Source organism: Rhinolophus sinicus, linkage group LG06 (assembly GCF_036562045.2).
Source record: "Rhinolophus sinicus isolate RSC01 linkage group LG06, ASM3656204v1, whole genome shotgun sequence".
NCBI lineage: Eukaryota > Metazoa > Chordata > Mammalia > Chiroptera > Rhinolophidae > Rhinolophus > Rhinolophus sinicus.
Window position 1 is genome coordinate 7,932,752 of NC_133756.1, and position 21,262 is coordinate 7,954,013.

At 52.1% G+C, this 21,262-nt stretch overlaps 1 protein-coding gene across 7 annotated transcripts in view; it reads left to right on the forward strand.

The window, feature by feature from the left end:
* The window catches only part of GNB1 (G protein subunit beta 1), a 70,215-nt gene that overhangs the window by 14,430 nt on the left and 34,523 nt on the right, over positions 1-21,262 (forward strand). The window contains exon 2 of one of the 7 annotated variants that reach the window (XM_074334272.1): positions 2,201-2,278. The exons of the other annotated variants lie outside the window; for them this stretch is intronic. The gene's annotated coding sequence lies outside the window, so the exon portion shown is untranslated. The remainder of the gene's footprint in view (positions 1-2,200; positions 2,279-21,262) is intronic. 7 annotated transcript variants of the gene reach the window in all.

Consider the following 21,262-nt stretch of genomic DNA (forward strand, 5'->3'; position numbering starts at 1 on the left):
GCCTTTCTGGAGCATGACATTTAGAATTGCCTGCTTTAGGATGTCCAGCTAATGTTCACATTTCTGGGGAGAGTGGATTCCAGAAATGAACTCCTTGAAGGCATCCGTTTATTTCACAGATATTTGCCAAATACTTTGGTCAAGGCCCTGCCCTTGGTCGTAAGTGCTGGGAAAATAAATCCTTTATTCTCCTGGGAAGAGGCTGTCTTGGGGGAGACAGTGATCAGGCAGGTTTCAGACCTGACGGTGAGTGAGGTCAGATATGAGGTGGAGGGGGCGCTTGGCGTAGGGTGATGGGCAGGCCTGTGTGGGCAGGCGACACCTGAGGGAGGAGGCGGAGCCAGGGAGGGGGCGCCTGGGGACCTCAGGTGAGGAGAGCAGCGGTTGCCAAGGCCCTGAGGTTGGAAAAGGACCCTGGGGGCTGGAGCTGGGTGCCCAGGGGCAGGGCGTAGGAGTGAAAGTCCCAGAGGAGGGGGACCCCCTGACTCAGTCTGCCCAGGACAGTGACAGCTGGCTGCGGGGGAGCCGGGCCCTGTGTGCCTGGTGCCTGCTGGGCCTTCAGAAGCGCCTGGTGTGGCCGGTGCATATTCTAGTCGCCACACTGCAGGAAGCGTGGGGCTGCTGTTCTTTGGTGCAGTGCAAAGCCATCGAGTGATCTTAAGTAGGAGGTCACAAGATGGGACTTTTAAAGATTGTCTTGGGTTGCCAACTGAAGAATGGGTTGTTAGAAACTAGAGACAGATCATTTAAAGAAGACTGTTGATGAGAAAAGACATGGTTTTGGGGCCAGCCTGGTGGCTCAGTCAGTTGGAGCACCGAGCTCCTAGCGCCAAAGACGCCGGTTCAATTCCCACATGGGCCAGTGAGCTGCGCCCTCTACAGCTAAGATTGTGAACAACGGCTCTCCCTGGAGCTGGGCTGCCGTGAGCAGTGGGAGGTTGGCATGAGCCCCAGTGGGCTACCGTGTGCTGCCATGAGCGGCCGGTGTCCAGCATGAGCGTGAGCAAGAGCTGCCGTGAGCTGCTGTGAGCGGCCGACTGACGACTGGCCACCGACTGCGTCAGCCTGGGGCGGGGGGCACAAGGCTCCTAATACCAGCAGGGGCCAGGGAGCTGGGTCCTACACAGCTAGACTGAGAAACAACGGCTTGAAGCGGAGTGGGGGGAGGAGGTGGAAGAAGGTGAGGGGGAAGAAATGACATGGCTTGGCCAAGGATGGGGCCAGAGGAGATGGGAGAAAAGGTCAACTTCTGTCTGCTCTGGAGGTAGAGCCAACCAGAGTGCTGGTGGACTAGACAGAGGGGACGAGGGGGCAAGGAGGGGTCTAGGGTGGCTCCTAAGCGTTTGCTTCCCTACTTAGGGGCCGGTGATCTTGGGCACTGAGGTGAGGCCAAGTGGGAGGGCAGAGGTGTCGGCCGTCCAGCGGGAATGGAGACCTGTGCTTGGGACATCGGATGCTCGAAATGCACATAAGGCAAGCAAGTGCACACGTGTTGCACATAGTGTGTTGGCCTGGAGCCCAGTCTGGAGGTCGTAGGTGGTGTGTGAGTTCTCATGGTACCTACGCGTGGGGCAGAGTGAGAGCAGGGTGGAGCGCTCAGCCATAAGAGGTCTGAAAGGAGATGGAGGGGCAGCTGTTCCGGACAGACGGACGGATGGACCGACCGCAGCAGGGTATGTGCCGCAGGGAGCCCTGCTGAGGGTCAGGTTCTCTTTGGTCTGAGGACTGACTGCACATACCGCGTGGGGCCTGAAAGCAGAGCTAAGGCCGCTGAGGAAGCGGAGACCACCTGTGTAGATGTGGGGAAGGGGAGGGGCTCAGGAGTTGGAGGGTGGTGTGGGAACAGTGCAGTTATTTGCGTGGTGTCAGAACCTGACTGACTGAACCCCTGGGGTCTTGTTAGCTGCAAATCCAGACTCAGCTTTCCTAACAAGCTCCCAGGTGCCTCTGCTGCTGCTGGTCCCTGGACCACAGAGACGCAAGCACAATTGATGTTGACAAACACCCTGGAGAGGAAGTCGGTGTGGTCGAGGGGTGGTAACAGGAGGCCGAAAGAAAGCCGTACGCGCGGCAGGGTCTCATCTGTCTTTGGAGCCACAGGCCTGTGCCATCACTGGTTCCAGCTGCTCACGTTGGCCTTCCATTTCAGCTGGTCTCGCGGCTTCAAAATGTATCCTAATCAGCGTGCTGCTCTCCCCAGGTGAGCGAGTGAGCTGTGGCGTGGCACACGGGATGGACCCATCTTCATGCACTTTTGTGCGGTTAAACAGCAGCCTGGGTTAGTATGAAAGTTCATTTGTTGTGTATCAGAGGAATGGGTTGAACCAGTTAGCTTTGCGCCAACAGTACCTTACTCTCCTATGCATTACAGGCTCCATAAAGTACCTGATAAACTCAGAACTTTAAGTTTTGGAAGAGACAGGTGAGGTTAAGAAAGAGGGCTCTGATTGGGAGAGAGAGGGATTTGATTTCAAGCAAAACAAAAGATAGTCTTTGTTTTTGAATCTTAAGATGTATAACAAAGCAGCTTTATAAGTAGGTGCTGGTTAGCTATTCCCTGAAGAATTGGATATATGTAACTCTGAAGTTTTGTACATGTCAGCATATTATAAGATTGGGGACATTCTTGGGGGAGACCGTTCGAGGGTAATTGGGTCATCTGGAAGAGAAGGCAGAAAGGCGGAACCAGCCACTGGAGGGATAATGGTGATTAGACAGACAGGTTCCTCTCACTCCCACCCCTCTCTTTCCTGCTGATTGTTCCTGTGACAGATGGCTGGGATTCCCGTGGGGGTGGAGGGAGGGACGGAGCAAGCGGGGACAGTAGGAAGGCTGCAGCCACACCTGTGTGCTGCCCCTGCCTTCCCACTGCCTCACCCCACCTGGGGGGGAAGACCCCCCACCCCCCAGTGAGCCTTGTGGGGAATGGGCAGGGGTACCCTCACCTGTAATTAAGCTCCTGTCCTGAATGTTTAGCTCAAGTAAACTTTATGGTTCTTTATAGTGAGACTCTGCTCTTGTGTGATTACGGAAGTCAGTGATTTGAGTCCCGTGTCTGAGATGGTGAGCGGTCAGAGCAGATGAGATTCAGGAGGAGAGCCCTGGGCCCTTAGAAGTTTGCTTTTTTTATAAACAGCTTATTCCTTTATAGAAACTACCTTCAGAAATATACGTTTCTTCAGTTCTTAGGCAAGTAGGCCAATGCCATTTTTAATGGTTGTTAGGCCTCAGAGTTTTCTCTTTTTAATAAAGAGGAAAACACTATGTCGGTTGGAAGACCTAGACGAAGAGCATGCTGACATGTCATTGAAGAGCCTAACGCAAACTTGGGTGGCCGTTGTCCTGCCTGCCTGTACCTGCTGGTTTTCAAGATGTCACTTAATTTGGGGGAATGAATATTTGAGAGGAATCAGTTCTATAAAAGAAAGATGAGGAAGGAAATGCTCTGTGAGACATAAACAGAAAAGCACTGAACAGCATCGGTGGGTGGAACAAGGTTGTCTAGATAGTTACAAGTTTATGGGAATTTAGTTCATGATAGCGTAGCATTTTAGGTCAGCTGGGAATGGATGTTGGACCAACTGGTAATCTGTTGGAAAATATCAAGTTGAAAATTCTGCATTCCACCGCACATATAGTCTCTGGATGGATTAAAGATTTAAATGTGAAAATTAAACATGGAAGTATTAGAAAAATGTTGGGTAAAATACTTTACAAGCTTTGAGGTGGAGTGTGTGGGGAAAAGGTTTCTTAGTTTGACACTAAGGCGATAAACCATAAAGTATCAAAAACAGTCTCTTAGAAATTTTGGTATAAAAGCAAAAAATTGTCAGTAATCACTAGACTATAAGCTCCCTGACGGCAGAGATCTTTCTTTTTTATTCCTTGGTAATATTTCCTCTAAGGGTGCCCAGAACATAGTGCATACATCTCAATGAGTATTTGTGGAGTGAGTGAACGGATAAATCTACAGGCTCGTCAGTCAGGTTTGGTTAAATTACGGTCACTTATAGGCTACTCTATGTCATACGTAAGTGCATAATTTTTCACACAAGAATCAAATGACACCATCTTCCCCAAACTTACACGTATTCTGAAATTTCTGCCCCACCCACACCCCCGTTTTACTGCATTGTCGTCGTCTCGTGACAATAAAGAAGGGCCACCTTAAATTTTTTAACAGCGGTATGGCAACTCCATCCTGTAAATCTCAACGGTTTTAGAACCTGCCGCTGACCTCCCAGTACTGTCACCAGCTGTCTCCTCGTGTCTCCCAATTCTGTCCCTGACCACTGCCTGCCCTCATGGAGCTTATATTCTAGTGGTTACTACGTATTTCTAACAGAATTGAGTAGTTGCCTGCAAAGCCTAAAGCACTGGCTATCTGGGCCTCTCAACCAGGAGGCGACCTTTGCCCCCTCCCCAGCAGAGGGGCAGGCCTGAGGGCAAGCAGTGGCGTTGGACTGAGGGCCCAGGGCCGTGACCACCTGGCCTCCACAGGAAAAATGCTCTGTCTTAATCTCCGTTACAGTTGTTCTGTTATCAGTGACGTGCTGACGTGGACCGGGCTAATGGGCTATTCCACACGCAGGAAGAGTAGTAGGTTTTCTAAATTCTCCCAATTTAAATTGCGTTTGGAATCTTACTGTGGTGTTTGGAATTTGGGTGTTTATGTACTAGAAGTACCTCGGAAGGCGAGTTCCTCTTGACAGTTGTGCTTGGGAGGGCCTAACAATTAGCTTGTTGAGGACATGGAAACTTTGGGTTTATTTGTAAAACTCTTGTAGCTAAGCGGACAACAGTGTGTAAAAGAGGTTGGGACTTCAGCAGGAGGGCCTACACGTAAAAAGGCATTTAGGTCTTGAAAGTAGGCACATCAGGGCAGATTTCAGTGAAATCCCTAGTATCTGTGGTGTTTGCTCCTGGTGGCCACTGCCCCCTCCTGGCCCGTCCAGTGGCCGCTCGGCGGCCGGTGTGCTTCCCTGCGGATCGAGGGCCTCATGTCAGTCAGGTTACCCTGAACGTCACTGAAGTTACTGCACGATTTACGCGCTGGCATCTGTCACTTACTTAGTTCTTGTTGCTCTGTGGCCTTACTTCTCCCGTCCCTCAGCCAACACCGCCCTCAGCCCGCCCAGCTGTCACTCGTTCGATTTGACGGAAAAATCCACAGCCCATTCGTGGTGTTGACGGACTGTAGAGAGAGACAGTGGCTGAGTTCTCGGGGATATTAGGCAGTGTCTGGAGACATTGGGGTTGTCACAGGTTGGGGGTGCTACTGGCATCTTGTGGGTAGAGGCCTGGGGTGCTGCCCAGCACCCTGCAGTGCACAGAAGACCCCATGTTGTGTGGGGCCTGGCACCCTCTCTCAGGGGTTGAGGGGCGCTGTGCAGGCTCTGTGTGGACTTAATCCACTACAGCTCTAATTCTGCCGCATCCCGTCCAGGGTGTTCCTCGGTCTCCAAGGGGTGATTCCACAGACCCCACTAGCTCTCCTTAGTTTATCTTTCTGCCAAGCTGATTGTTTCTCCTTCCATAAAAACGCAGTGCCTTACACTGTTGGGTGTGAACGTAGGAGACTGAGAATGTGGCTCACAGAGTGAGGGGAAGTTAATGGGGGCCTGTTCCCACTCAGACTATTGTCACATTTTCCTGATTGCCTCCTGTCCCCCCAAACCTCTGGAGGCTCATGCATGGACCGGTCCCTTTTTAAATTTAATTTTTATTGGGGAACAGTGTGTTTTCCCCATCAGCTCCAAGTCAAGTCGTTGTCCTTCAGTCTAGTTGTGGAGGGCGCAGCTCAGCTCCAAGTCCAGTCGCTGTTTTCAATCTAGTAGCAGGGGGCGCAGCCCACCATCCCATGCGCGAATTGAACCAACAACCTTGTTTTTGAGAGCTCGCACTCTAAACAACTGAGCCATCTGGCCGCCCCCAGTCCACTCTTTTTTTTTTTTTTTTAAAGATTTTATTGGGGAAGGGGAACAGGACTTTATTGGGGAACACTGTGTACTTTCCCCAAGTCAAGTTGTTGTCCTTTCAATCTCAGTAGTGGAGGGTGCTGTTCAGCTTCAAGTTGTTGTCCTTTCAGTCTTAGTTGTGGAGGGCACAGCTCAGCTCCAGGTCCAGTTGCCGTTGCTAGTTGCAGGGGGTGCAGCCCACCATCCCTTGCGGGAGTCGAACCGGCAACCTTGTGGTTGCGAGGATGCGCTCCAACCAACTGAGCCATCCGGGGGCTCAGCGGCAGCTCAGCTCAAGGTGCCGTGTTCAATTTTAGTTGCAGGTGGCGCTGCCCACCATCCCTTGCGGGAGTCGAGGAATTGAACTGGCAACCTTGTGGTTGAGAGCCCGTGCTCCAACCAACTGAGCCATCCGGGAGGCAGCTCAGCTCAAGGTGCCGTGTTCAATCTTAGTTGCAGGGGGCAGAGCCCACCATCCCTTGTGGGACTCGAGGAGTTGAACTGGCAACCTTGTGGTTGAGAGCCCACTGGCCCATGTGGGAATCGAACCGGCAGCCTTTGGAGTTAGGAGCATGGAGCTCTAACCGCCTGAGCCACCGGGCCGGCCCCCCATTCCACTCTTAACTGGTCATTTTCCCCGCCACCCCTATCTGAAGGGCAGCTCTGGAGGTGCTCCCAGGAATGAGGGGACAGAGGTCCCCAGCAGTCACTGTGTGGCAGTCAGGGTGGCAGAGAAAGAGGTCATTTTCTGGTGTGTCGTCCACATGACTGCCAGGGTACTGTCCTAACGCCCAGGCCACCTTTATTTTAAAATACGTGGGTCTGTTGTGAAGTCGAGTGCAAGGTTCCCATCAGTGTCCCCCGAGCACTGAATGCCGGGTGCGTGTTTTGTGAGAACACGGACATGTTTTTATGTAACCACAACTCAGGTGTGCATATCAGTGAATTGAACACTCATCCTGTGCGGTGTCCTCGTCCACACCTCATGGATTGTCCCCGTAATGTCTTCTAGAGGTGTTCCTCCCGGTCAGGGTCCAGTCAGCTCAGGAACATGGGCTGTTTGTTCTTGAACCTGGAACAGCTTAGAGGGAGCGGGACGGCATTGGAGGGCAGCCCTCACTTGGGCGCTCCTGGCTTCCTCGGGGTTAGGTGCAGGCTTTGCGTTGGGGCACCACACCCCAGAAGGGCTGTGTCCTGGCCCTCCCCCGGGGGTGTTCCCGGGCTCTCTGCACTGCTCCAGGGGCGCAGCCAAAGCCCTCAAGGCCTCAGCCTTGCGCCCTGTGTCCCCCGCGCCAGCGCACACCGGGCCCCCTGGGAAACCGGCTTGCCTGTGCGCGGCCTCTCCTTCCCGCCTCCCGCCGCACCCCCACCGCGGGCCCAAGGTCTCCGAGGTGCACCTGTCCTCAGGAGCCAGGCGACCTGCTCTCCCAGGGAAGTGCCTTTCGAGAGGCAGTTACTGAGTTCCTCTTGGGTTTTGTTCTGGGAACACAAGATGAGGAAGTCGGTTCCTCTTGATGACTTGAGTTTATTGTCCTGCGTTCCCTCCCGCATCTACAGCAGGAGCGAGACAGGTGCGCTCTTGGGGCGGCCTTGGCGCTGAGCGCTGTGTGCGAGGCGCCGCCCCGCTGTCTGCCCCGCCCCCGCCCTCCCCTCGAAGGCCGAGTCTTCGTGCAAAGATCCCCATTTTCAGGGCATCGTTAGTGTCCCTAGGATTTTCACGGTGCCCCTAGGCCAAAACAGACTCCCAGGGTTCCCTTTACTGAGTCGTGAGTCCAAACGACTTAAGTATTTATGTCTTAAGAACTTAGTAGCTGTTGGAAAAAGTAATACCCATAAATTGAAGGAAACTATTTTTATTTTCGTAAATAAACCACTGTTGTTAACTAATGGGCTGTACAGCTTTTCAGACTTCAGAATCGGACCGGGTACCGCTAGACTCATTTCCTGTTCCTGTTGATTTTCATGCAGCGCTTTTTTTTTTTTTTTTAAATCAAAGTAACCACTGAAGCCAGTTTTGTGCAGATGTGATGTCATCGGGAAGGGTATAGCGCCACCTGCTGGTGGGACTGTGAACCACCTCACGGACCGCTCCCTTGGTGTGTCTGCTGTCTCTGTGCTCGTCTCAACTTGAAAGTATCTAGTGGTGTCTTGTGAATTTTCTCCAGTGTCCCAGGCCTCTCGCCGCGCAGTCTGGGAGCTGGGCGTTTAGAGGCTCAGTCTCCCTAAACTGTCACTGCAGCCTGGTGGCTGTGTGTTCCCACGGGAAAGGGGGCCTGCCTATTGGAAGTCCCTGGGTCAGGGTGGGAGGAGGGGTGGTTCCCTTTCCGGCAATGAAAGTGAAGTCATTTCCATGCTGTCCATCACCAGAGGGGAAGTTAGAGGACATGCAGGAAACACTAGTGGATGTCCACTACCAGGGGTCTCATCAGCATTCACAGTGCGGCTCCTGTGAAACACGAAATCTGTCATCTCAGAAATTCTACTTAAAAATGGACTTTGAGACGAATCCTATCAGTTTTTCTTGACAAATGTAACAAATGCACTGAAAACATAAATGATGATTTGTCAAAATAACAGGTGACTCCCTTTATTAGATGTTCTCTGATTCTGGCCACGGCCCTTTCTCCTATTTTTGATAAGTGGATAAGATAGTACTGAATGCTTATTGATTTATTTATATATTTATTTATTTTGTTTTGTTTTTTAAAGATTTTATTGGGGAAGGGGAACAGGACTTTATTAGGGAACAGTGTGTACTTTCAGGGCTTTTTTCCAAGTCAAGTTGTTCTTTCAATCTTAGTTGTGGAGGGCACAGCTCAGCTCCAGGTCCAGTTGCCGTTTTTTAGTTGCAGGGGGCGCTGCCCACCATCCCTTGTGGGAAGTCGAGGAATCGAACCAGCAACCTTGTGGTTGAGAGCCCACTGGCCCATGTGGCAATCGAATAGGCAGCCTTCGGCGTTAGGAGCCTGGAGCTCTAACCGCCTGAGCCACCGGGCCAGCCCCTGAATGCTTTTAAAGAAAAACATTTTAAAGATTTTGCAGTTGTCTTATTTTTAGGGCCACATGTATCTGTTCACCATAAATTTTGGGAACTGAATTATTACTTGATTTACTGTTGATCCTTGAACAACGCAGGAGTTCGGGGCGCCAACCTCCAGTTCAGTTGAAAATCCACGAATAACTGCCATCGGCCCTGCACAGGTGATTCCTGATCGCGGAGTTGATCCTTGAATAACATGGGTTTGAATTGCACGGGTCAGTTGGGGAAAATCCACAGATAAGTGGGCCCGTGTAGTTCAGACTCGTGCTGTTCAGGGGTCAGCTGTTCACTTGAATCCGTGTATACTGTATGACTCATCCTTTTCAAATAGATAGTGCCAGAGTAAAGAGGGAAATGCTTAATGTAACTTAAAGGAGAAGTTTGTTACTGTGTTAAAATACAGTCATTGCTTGGCCTATTGTTTCATTCCAGGGACCCACCATAGTCAGTCCTCTCCTGTGCCACAGCTGACGGACCACCTCGCCAAGGGTGGCAAGCAAGTGAGCTGGTGCCGAATTCTTTCTAGATACAGAGACACAGTTGCCATTGGATGGTAGTTAGGATATAGAATTATAGGCAGTTTTGGACCATGCAGAAGATGACAGTGGTTTGTTAAGAAAGAGGGTGGTAGAAGGATAAAGTGTACCCAGGAAAACAGAAAGGTCACCAAGAACCAGCCCAGGCTGGGTTCTGGTTCCTGTTTCCACTTCCATAAGCCCGGGGGCCTACCTGCTTCCTGTCCTCGGACCTGTCAGATCTCCCACCTCCTGTCCTCGGACCTGTCAGATCTCCCACCTCCTGTCCTCGGACCTGTCAGATCTCCCCACCTCCTGTCCTCGGACCTGTCAGATCTCCCCATTTCCTGTCCTCGGACCTGTCAGATCTCCCCATTTCCTGTCCTCGGACCTGTCAGATCTCCCCATTTCCTGTCCTCGGACCTGTCAGATCTCCCCACCTCCTGTCCTCGGACCTGTCAGATCTCCCCACCTCCTGTCCTCGGACCTGTCAGATCTCCCACCTCCTGTCCTCGGACCTGTCAGATCTCCCCACCTCCTGTCCTCGGACCTGTCAGATCTCCCACCTCCTGTCCTCGGACCTGTCAGATCTCCCCACCTCCTGTCCTCGGACCTGTCAGATCTCCCCACCTCCTGTCCTCGGACCTGTCAGATCTCCCCACCTCCTGTCCTCGGACCTGTCAGATCTCCCCACCTCCTGTCCTCGGACCTGTCAGATCTCCCCACCTCCTGTCCTCGGACCTGTCAGATCTCCCACCTCCTGTCCTCGGACCTGTCAGATCTCCCACCTCCTGTCCTCGGACCTGTCAGATCTCCCCACCTCCTGTCCTCGGACCTGTCAGATCTCCCACCTCCTGTCCTCGGACCTGTCAGATCTCCCCACCTCCTGTCCTCGGACCTGTCAGATCTCCCCACCTCCTGTCCTCGGACCTGTCAGATCTCCCCACCTCCTGTCCTCGGACCTGTCAGATCTCCCCACCTCCTGTCCTCGGACCTGTCAGATCTCCCCACCTCCTGTCCTCGGACCTGTCAGATCTCCCCACCTCCTGTCCTCGGACCTGTCAGATCTCCCCACCTCCTGTCCTCGGACCTGTCAGATCTCCCCACCTCCTGTCCTCGGACCTGTCAGATCTCCCCACCTCCTGTCCTCGGACCTGTCAGATCTCCCCACCTCCTGTCCTCGGACCTGTCAGATCTCCCCACCTCCTGTCCTCGGACCTGTCAGATCTCCCCACCTCCTGTCCTCGGACCTGTCAGATCTCCCCACCTCCTGTCCTCGGACCTGTCAGATCTCCCCACCTCCTGTCCTCGGACCTGTCAGATCTCCCCACCTCCTGTCCTCGGACCTGTCAGATCTCCCCACCTCCTGTCCTCGGACCTGTCAGATCTCCCCACCTCCTGTCCTCGGACCTGTCAGATCTCCCCACCTCCTGTCCTCGGACCTGTCAGATCTCCCCACCTCCTGTCCTCGGACCTGTCAGATCTCCCCACCTCCTGTCCTCGGACCTGTCAGATCTCCCCACCTCCTGTCCTCGGACCTGTCAGATCTCCCCACCTCCTGTCCTCGGACCTGTCAGATCTCCCCACCTCCTGTCCTCGGACCTGTCAGATCTCCCCACCTCCTGTCCTCGGACCTGTCAGATCTCCCCACCTCCTGTCCTCGGACCTGTCAGATCTCCCCACCTCCTGTCCTTGGACCTGTCACATCTCTCCACCTCCTCTCCAGGGACCTGTCAGATCTCCCCACCTCCTGTCCTCGGACCTGTCAGATCTCCCCACCTCCTGTCCTCGGACCTGTCAGATCTCCCACCTCCTGTCCTCGGACCTGTCAGATCTCCCCACCTCCTGTCCTCGGACCTGTCAGATCTCCCACCTCCTGTCCTCGGACCTGTCAGATCTCCCCACCTCCTGTCCTCGGACCTGTCAGATCTCCCCACCTCCTGTCCTCGGACCTGTCAGATCTCCCCACCTCCTGTCCTCGGACCTGTCAGATCTCCCCATTTCCTGTCCTCGGACCTGTCAGATCTCCCACCTCCTGTCCTCGGACCTGTCAGATCTCCCCACCTCCTGTCCTCGGACCTGTCAGATCTCCCACCTCCTGTCCTCGGACCTGTCAGATCTCCCCACCTCCTGTCCTCGGACCTGTCAGATCTCCCCACCTCCTGTCCTCGGACCTGTCAGATCTCCCCACCTCCTGTCCTCGGACCTGTCAGATCTCCCCACCTCCTGTCCTCGGACCTGTCAGATCTCCCCACCTCCTGTCCTCGGACCTGTCAGATCTCCCCACCTCCTGTCCTCGGACCTGTCAGATCTCCCCACCTCCTGTCCTCGGACCTGTCAGATCTCCCACCTCCTGTCCTCGGACCTGTCAGATCTCCCCACCTCCTGTCCTCGGACCTGTCAGATCTCCCCACCTCCTGTCCTCGGACCTGTCAGATCTCCCCACCTCCTGTCCTCGGACCTGTCAGATCTCCCCACCTCCTGTCCTCGGACCTGTCAGATCTCCCCACCTCCTGTCCTCGGACCTGTCAGATCTCCCCACCTCCTGTCCTCGGACCTGTCAGATCTCCCCACCTCCTGTCCTCGGACCTGTCAGATCTCCCCACCTCCTGTCCTCGGACCTGTCAGATCTCCCCACCTCCTGTCCTCGGACCTGTCAGATCTCCCCACCTCCTGTCCTCGGACCTGTCAGATCTCCCCACCTCCTGTCCTCGGACCTGTCAGATCTCCCCACCTCCTGTCCTCGGACCTGTCAGATCTCCCCACCTCCTGTCCTCGGACCTGTCAGATCTCCCCACCTCCTGTCCTCGGACCTGTCAGATCTCCCCACCTCCTGTCCTCGGACCTGTCAGATCTCCCCACCTCCTGTCCTCGGACCTGTCAGATCTCCCCACCTCCTGTCCTCGGACCTGTCAGATCTCCCACCTCCTGTCCTTGGACCTGTCACATCTCTCCACCTCCTCTCCAGGGACCTGTCACTTCTCTCCACTTCCCAGTGGGGTTTTCTCTTCTTGGCAAACAGAAGAATCTTGATTAGACTAGTTAAACTTTTCTTTTGGCGGGGCGGGGATCAGGAACCATTTTAATTTTTCATTTCTAGAATTAACCATTTCCCAAAAGATGCAGTTGTTAATATCAGATTTCTTTTTTCCTGTAAGGTTTTTCATTGGCAAACAGGACTTTGAAACAGATAATTAGACAATGAATTTATTTATCCAGTGAAAATACATGGAGTGATTAAAAGCAGAATATGCTGTGCAGTGACCTGCCTTTCTTGAATGTCGACCGTGTCATTGTTTTCTGGGGACTTTCCTCAGAAGTCTCAACAGTACATGAGCCTCATTCCTGTTCTTTCTAAATTAATGGTATTTGGGGCTTTAAAAGAAAAACCAGCTGTTGTCAGAATTCATATTCTTTTTAAGGAGGGCGCAGCTCACAGTGGCCCATGCAGGGATCAAACCAGCAGCCTTGGTGCTGCCAGCACCGCGCTCTAACCAGCTGAGCTCACTGGCCACCCCAGAATTTATATTCTCGATCATCCCAACACATCACCAAATTATTAATTACTACATTAGGTAGGATTGGGAGGAGGAAAAACCTTTCATTAAAGTGAGTAAATACTTGGGCGGCCACTTTGCGCAGACCCTGGGCGTGCGGCAGGCTGGGGGCCGTCCTGCCCTGAGCTCTGTGCTAGGTGCTCTCCTCTCATCACCCCCATCCCTAGCTCCCGATTCTTACCCCACTTCGCAGGCTGACGGGCTCCCATTGGCCGTTTTCGCAGAGCTGTGTCCTCCCCATTGCGGCCACGCGAGCAACCGCAGCCGTGTTTTCCTCACTGGGACCGTGTCCATTATTCCTGCTATGGAGTGGGGACGGGTCAGGGCTTTTTACTCATCCCTAAGTAATCAATACCTTGGATGGAATTTGGGTGATTATATAGCCTGGTTTTCTTATGTTCAGTAAGCTTCTTGGTGAACTCCTGTCACTAATGATTCTTTGATCAAGGGATTTTATTTTTTGTTTAAAGCTTAAATAGGAAGCAAAATCTGGGACTAAAAGGAAATGTACAGGTCCTCCCTGAAACACTTGAGTGTTTCTTTTCTGCTCCAGCTTCTTTACTACGGCCTCCCTTTTTTACCACAGCTTTTTTGTACCAACAAGGTTTCATTTAAGAGAGGGATAGCAGTTGGACTAGATATCAGGAATGGAGAAAATAAAGTTAACTTGTCAACTTCCTGTCACATCCAGATGTAAGAAGTGGCAGGGCTTGTTAGAGTTTAGTTTTAGCAGGCAAGGTACTTGAGTAGCAGGAACAGGTCAGTGTCTGGGGACTTCACTCCTGCCTGTCTGTGTCCCCAGAACTCTGCTTAGATGTCACTGTGCCTTCTCTATGCCTTTGATAAAAGACCCCGTCCTGTCCCCCCCACCTAAGCTTCTCACCCAATTTTATTTTTTCTTAACAAAGACAGCACCTGGTGTATCACAATTAAGTGCTCATATCGCTTCCTTCTGCCCTCCTTGGCTAGAAAGTAAGCTCCCTACCAGCAAGACGCGTGTCTTGTTCACTGCGGAGCCCCACGCAGCAGTGTCTGGCATGGAATAGATGCTTGGTGTGTGTGTGTTTAGTGAACGCGTGAGGACTCATTAATACAAACCAGGCCTGAACATGTGCCCGGCACAAGACGAGGCCGGCACCATGCTTTCCTAACAGTGACACGTCGTGAAACCCAGGCCTCAGCCGAGCTTTCCAGGGAAGGGCAGAGTGATTCTGAGCAGTCTGAAGGCATGGAGTCTTGTTTTTGCTTCTTTCCAGTTCCCATTGGAAATCACAAACAATTTAAAATCTGAGTTGTAGAAACACTTGCCATTCAGATGCCTTCTGTGTTTTGAGGTTTTACAGGAAATAGGATATTCATTGTCTTTAGCTTGTAAATTTGGGAAGCATGTATTTTTTCTTGACTGTGGGAGAATGTTTGCTTTTTAAAATTGTCTTTAATTCTTCCAGGCAGAGATACTTTCATGTTTCTAGGATTTCAGATACCAGTGGTCAGGATCGGATCTTGGTCCAAATCTGGCAGAGAACACCAAAGCCACCTGGAGTGTTGTGTATATATTTTTGGCTCTCCTCAGACTTAATGGATCAGAATGCTGGAGGCGGATGTCTGGAAGTATACAAGGGCTTTACATTAGGCTAGGCTGCAAAGCTTGGTTTTCTGCTGCAGGGGGAGCATTTGAAGACTTGAGCAGAGGAGTTGATGTCAGAGCTGTTCTTCCAAAGGATAATTCGGGCAGTGCTTCAGGCAGCGCGGTGTGAGATGGGTGGGAAGGGAAAGCGATGGGGTGGGGGGAAGCAAGTCATAAATAGTAGGCTAGGCAGAGCTGGAGAGCCAGAAGGAGCCAGGCGGCAGAGGGGCTGGGGTGCAAAGTGTGGTTGTGGGCAGAGACACAGTTGAGTGGCAGCTTGCTGGGAGGGGAATTCTTGAGTCCCTGCTTGAGGAGGGTGGTGAAGCGACCATTAGTGGGTTGGAAAGGGGAGGCCGGTAAATAGGGGTTGAACCTCAGGGCACTGCAAAAGTTAGGACTCTAGGAATTGGGGTGCAGTCAGGGAATGGGAATGACAAAGAGGTGGGCTAACTTAAGGAATGGTGTGCCCTAAACCAGTCGGAGCGGGGCTGAGGAAGTGAGAGGTGTGTCAGCCGGCCAAGTAAGAGGAGGGCTGAGGTGTGGCTGTTGCCTCATCCAGGTGGGAGATGGTGGGTATTGACTGGCGGCAGAGCATGCGTGCTTGGAAGATAAGACCGGTGGGAATTGGGGAGCCCGTCACACCACTGCTGAGGCCGTAAGCTTACTTGCAGGCACCTAGGAAATGGGTACTCAGTGCTGGTACGGGACAGTGCATGGGTAATTTCATCTGGATTATCTGATTGCGAGAAACAAACCGACTGAAGCTCTAGATTAGGAAAACAAGAATTTGTTACAAGGACTGGAATGTAGAGGGGCTGGGAAGGGATAGGAATGAGGAGAAGCAGGGGTGCGCTCCCAGGGTGGGGGGGCGGCCAGGCGTCGCATCCATGCGTGTCTCCAGTTCAGACCTGGAGAGCCTGTCACACTCCCGGTCTCAGTTCCATGTTATCGGGGGTAGAGTTTGTTTGGTCAGATGGGAGCTGGGTACCTACCCCTGCTCTGTCAGCTGTGACAGGGTCGGTGGTGGGGAGATGGGGGGTGTAGTGTCACATGCCGCCAGGAGCCCGCAGACCGTCCCAAGCCTGGGGCTTGGAGGATGGGCAGTGGGGCAGCTCTTAGAATAGCTGGTCTAGAAGCTGAAGAGACACCCCCCCCACCCACACACACACACACACACACACTGCCATCAAGAAAAAAGTGCAAAGCAGCTATGAAGACGGATCCAGTCCTTACTGCCTCTGTGGGACAGAAGACAGAAAAGGAGCCAGAGGACAGGAGAGGGCATGGCTGGTTGGGGCGAGGATGGTCAGAGGCTTAATGAAGACGTGTATTTAGGCTCTGGCTTTGAGGTTGGGTGGTTTTTCCTGGTGGAGGGGAGGAGAGGGCAAAGGGCATTCTGAGCAGAGGGAGAATGAAGCACTTAGCAGCGTAGTATCTAGCACTCAGTAGAAGCACTTAATACATTTTATTGTTGATTAAAAATAATCTGCCTACATCTGTTTTGAAGCTCTGTCTTTAAACCTAGTTTGGTGGCTTGGAATGGATCAGCTTAGTTCCCCGGGACAGAATGGGTCTGCTCAGGGCTTCCTCATTACACAGTCCTGAGACTTAGATGAACAGTAGGCAAAGGGCTTAGAGCAGGGACGCAGCCCGGTGCTGTGGGGGACCCCCTCCTGCCTGGTAGCGGTCAGAGTGAGGCCCTCAGAAGGACTAGACAAGGACAGGAGGAAGGAAGCGCATCTCCTGAGTCCTGGATGTGATGTCTTCCTCAACCTTCCCCCCTCCCCGCCCCGTTTGGGGGTAAGATCCTGGGGCAGCTCCTCGACCTTGTCGTCTCCTTCCTGGTCTCACACTTGGTAATGTTGTTGAGTGTAGAATTCTTGTTGGAATTAGTTTCCTTCCAGCTTCCAGTGGTATTGGTTGGTTCTAGAACCTGCAGATAGCACCAGTTTCTTCATCTGTGTTTCGACCTGGGATGTATCTTCGTGCTGGTTTCTGTCCATTATGCTGGGCCCTTGGTGCACAGACTCAGTCTGGAAACTTAGCGGGTTCTACAGGGATTGTCGGGGCCGTGAAGTGTGGCTTCCGTTGTGCCTCCTCATTTCTGGAGTGATCTGGAAGTGCTCGGAGCCTGTGGCGGTTTTGCACACTTTCCCGTGTAGGTGTTTCCTCATTCTTGCTCCAAAGACTTGTCTAGTGTCCCGCAGTCATGCCGGTGCTTGGTGCAAAGTTGGTTTTTTTACTGCAGAAGTTGAGCTGTCACCTGGGCAAAACCTACGTTGGGAGAAAGCTGGAGATCTTTTCAGGGCATATTGTGTGGTTGCCGACCCATCTGCAAAACATACGGAAGTACCAACCTGACTCTACCCTGAGGGATGTACTGTGTTCTGTACGTAAACCACAGTCAAGTGTTCAAAATATTTTTAACGAACATAAGAAAATATGGGATAATTTTAAAAACAGTGGAACATGTTTAGAAGTTTATTATTTGGTAATTAGGGTTATAGCCCAAACCATTGCATGTAGGAGCCAGAGCACGTGTGCCTCTCGTGTCCCCGGGCACACCTTCACATGAGCCTGCTCGTCACAGCCTGAGAGGCGGGACAGCATGTGCGGTCACACTGGGTGTGGGGTCACACTGGGTGTGCGGTCACACTGGGTGTGGGATCACACTGGGTGTGTGGTCACACTGGGTGTGCGGGTCACACTGGGTGTGGGGATGCGTGGCGTCTAGAGGCCCACGGGAATTTCATCCAGAACCTCCAGGTGGCACTGGGAGACGCTCAGTGGAAGCACGGCAGGGCCCAACTGTGGGAAATGGGGTCACGGCCCGGTGTGTTCTTGGCCCGGAGCACCTGTGTGCACGCCGTGGCACCGAAAGTAACTGGGGAGCCCCGTACCTCTCCTGTCGGTGCCCCTAACCAACGTTCAGCTTTCTGCCAAGTAGAGGGAGGGCTCTTTTCATCCTCACGGGGACTTGGAGCAGAAGCCAGTGGATGGCTTGTAGCACGATGGACAGGTCCGCTCTCCCTCGGCCCCATCTCTGAGGAAGATCCATGCGTCGTGGCGGTGAGGGCAGCTTCCCCCTGGAGGGGCGTGAAGCCTGTGTGCACTGAGGATTCCACGCGGCCGCAGCTCAGAAGAGCCTGGACTGGCTTTGCCCACTGCCGGCCTGGGCACTCCTCGCTGTGGCCTCACTCTGCTGTGCTACTCCATCCACAGAAGAGCAGGACGTGCACGACATGGGACCTGCTGTCAAGAGAGAAGGAAGCGAACAACGCAGACCCGCCATGACCGGGCTGGGAGCTGGGAGACGGCGCTTCAAAGTCAGTGCCTGGCATGGCGCAGTACCTAGGAAGCACCCCAACATTTGGAAACTAAACAAGTCAAAGATGACATCAGCGGGAACTTTGAAAAGATTTTAACTGGAACGAAAGTGAAAACAGGGCCGGCCCGGTGGCTCAGGCGGTTAGAGCTCCGTGCTCCTAACTCCGAAGGCTGCCAGTTGATTCCCACATGGGCCAGTGGGCTCTCAACCACAAGGTTGCCGGTTCAACTCCTCGACTCCCGCAAGGGATGGTGGGCTCCGCCCCCTGCAACTAAGATTGAACACGGCACCTTGAGCTGAGCTGCCGCTGAGCTCCCAGATGGCTCGGTTGGAGCGCGTCCTCTCAACCACAAGGTTGCTGGTTCGACTCCCACAAGGGATGGTGGGCTGCGCCCCCTGGCAACTAGCAACAGCAAGTGGACGTGGAGCTGAGCTGCGCCCTCCACAACTAAGACTGAAAGGACAACTACTTGACTTGGGAAAAAATAAAAGTCCTGGAAGTACACACTGTTTCCCAATAAAAATCTTTAAAAAAAAAAAAAAAAGAAAGAAAGTAAGAAAGTGAAAACAAAACCGCCTTGGTGGGGCCTAGTGAAAGCGGTGCCGTGGAGAACACAGAGCAGAGCGAGAGGCTCCTAGGAAAACAGAAAGGTCTCTGAGGTCAGCTCCACCTTACCTTTGGCAAGAGAAGAAGAGCAGGCCGAGCTCAGAGCAGGCGGAGGGAGGAAAACACGGAGCGGAACACCACGAAACTGGAAGTCGGTCCTTTACGAAGATCAAACTGGAAATCTGCAGTCGGCCCCAGGAAGATCACACTTAAACAGTTAAAACAAAGAAAAAGTCATTGATAGGGAAATTCTAATCCGTTTATTTTTAAATGTACATTCTGAAAAATCAAAATGCATCGATTGTGTCATTAAATCATGACTATACTATTGTGCCAAGTTTTTCAGCTACTAAAGAATAAAAAAGCCTTTTCTTACTGTATTGGTCGGTGAAAAAGTCAAGAAATAATTACAAAAGACAGTCATTTTCTCTGCCTTTTACTTCAGGTTATCCCATCTTTTGTTTGAGAACTTAGAAGGTGTATTTTACCAAAACTTAGATCAGTCCGTATTGACTTTAGTATTCCCCTTTCCCAGGTTGTAGTTTTGAATAGTTGACGCTGCAGAAAGTTTAAAGAGTAGGCCAGTGAGCATTCTGTCCCTTCCACCAGGATGTAGGAATTGGTGACGTTTGGGGGCCTCCTTCTATTTCTTTCTCTGGATGTGCTTTCTGGGGAAGCATTTCTCCTGATACTTCTTCACAGCTCAGCCCGCTGCCTCCTGAACAAGGGCAGCTTTTGACACACCCACAGTGTATCATGGTGCCCGAGAACCTCAGCATCATGCAGTAACGCCTAACCCAAGTCCACACTGACATGTCCTCAGTCCTCCCCCCCCCACCCCAGTCCTCAAATCCAGGGTGTAACCGTGCACGCAGTGTCGCTCTGGTTGTCTCCTTCGGCTCCCATGGATTGAGCAGCTTTCCCACCTTTCCCTCTGTCGTGACATTGACGTCTTTGACAAGTTCAGGCCAGTTTCTTATCATGCCTCACATTCTGGACTTTTATAATCCTCAAGATTGGATTGTTCTGTTGTTGGTAATCAAGTTTCAACACTTGATTAAGGTGGTGTCCACCTCTCTTAATTGTAATAACAGTTCCATATATATTTTTTAATTTTAAAAATTTTTATTGGGGAATAGTGTTCCTTTTTTTTTTTTTTTTTTTTACAGTGTGTTTTTCCAGGACCCATCAGCTCCATCGTTGTCCTTCAGTCTAGTTGTGGAGGGCACAGCTCACTGACCCATGTGGGAATCAAACCAGCAACCCTGTTGTTAAGAGCTCGAGCTCTAACCCACTGAGCCATCCGGCCGCCCCATAACGGTACCACTTTTAAATGAAGAAACCATCTCTGACCTTGCGGCTGTCTTGTAACTTAACACACTTTCACCCAGTGACTTTAGATCCACTGGTGGTCTTTACCTGCGTCTGTCACTGCTCTGGAGACCCCCAAATCGTGGTTTTCTAAAGCTGTCATTCATTTGCAGTCCTCGGTACAGAAACTTTACCTTTCCTCTTGTTTCTTTGTTTATTTATTTGAGTGTTTTTGCGTACTTGTGTGTTCATTTTTTTCAATAAGATATATTCTGTTACAGTTACTATTCCTTTTTACCCTCAGATTGTCCTAAATTTGACTAGGGGACCTCCTTCACATTATCGTTTCACATTCTACTTGTTCAGAATGTCTTCGTACTGGAGAATTATTCAGAAGGAAGTATACTTTGTCTCTTACAGGCCCCCAACCTTGTATGCCAAACACAAAGGGCTGTACGTGTTCTGGAACTCAGCCTTTTCCAGGGCTTATAAAGGTGAAGTGTGTGTATCGCATGTGCACAGCCCCCCTGGAGAGCTTACAGTGAAATCCCTTAAAGTCTGTGGTGAAACGAATGACTGCACGCTGACCGGGGTGAGGACCGAGTGACGCCCTGTGTGTGCTGCTCTGCTGGTGCCAGCGCAGAGCTGCAGGTGAGCGACGCGCTGTCCCTGGCTGTGTCTGTCGGGGGCTGTGCTGGTTGTGCTGATGGAAGAGTCCCCCCAACAAATACACCTTTCTGGATTAGAACTTTGCAGCTGGTAAAGGAATTCTCTAGATGTCTCAAGGGGAGTCAATCTTTAGATTTTGGGAAATACTGAAATAACAATAGTCATGCAAATACTAGACTTTGATACTTAGAGCCTCATGATGCACCAGAATATAGATGTACAAAAAACGTGATCACACTCACATTTCCTCTTGCTCAATTAACAAGCTATAGGCTCAGTGGATTTTGTCAAGAGCCTTAAAAAGGAATCAAATCTTTGACATAATTCCATCTTTGGAAATTGGTCCTACGATTTTAATCTAATACAAACATGGGAACAGGACACGTGAAGTGCAGCGCGGTGCCTGCGGTCGGTCGCTGAGATGGGCTCATGAGTCCAGCACAGCGCCCCTCCTTGGGCAGGTGACCTCTGCTCTGGGCCGGGAGGCCCAGCCGAGTGAGAGCTGCACGCGCTCACCTCCCCACCCCCCTCCGCCCGCCCAGGGGCCGTGTACTCCGCTGGCCCTTCCTCCTGAGCCTTGGGTCCTGCCCTGGCCGTTGGCCTGGGCTGCGCATTGACCTCCGCCTGTCTTTCCAGGACTTTCCCCGAAAA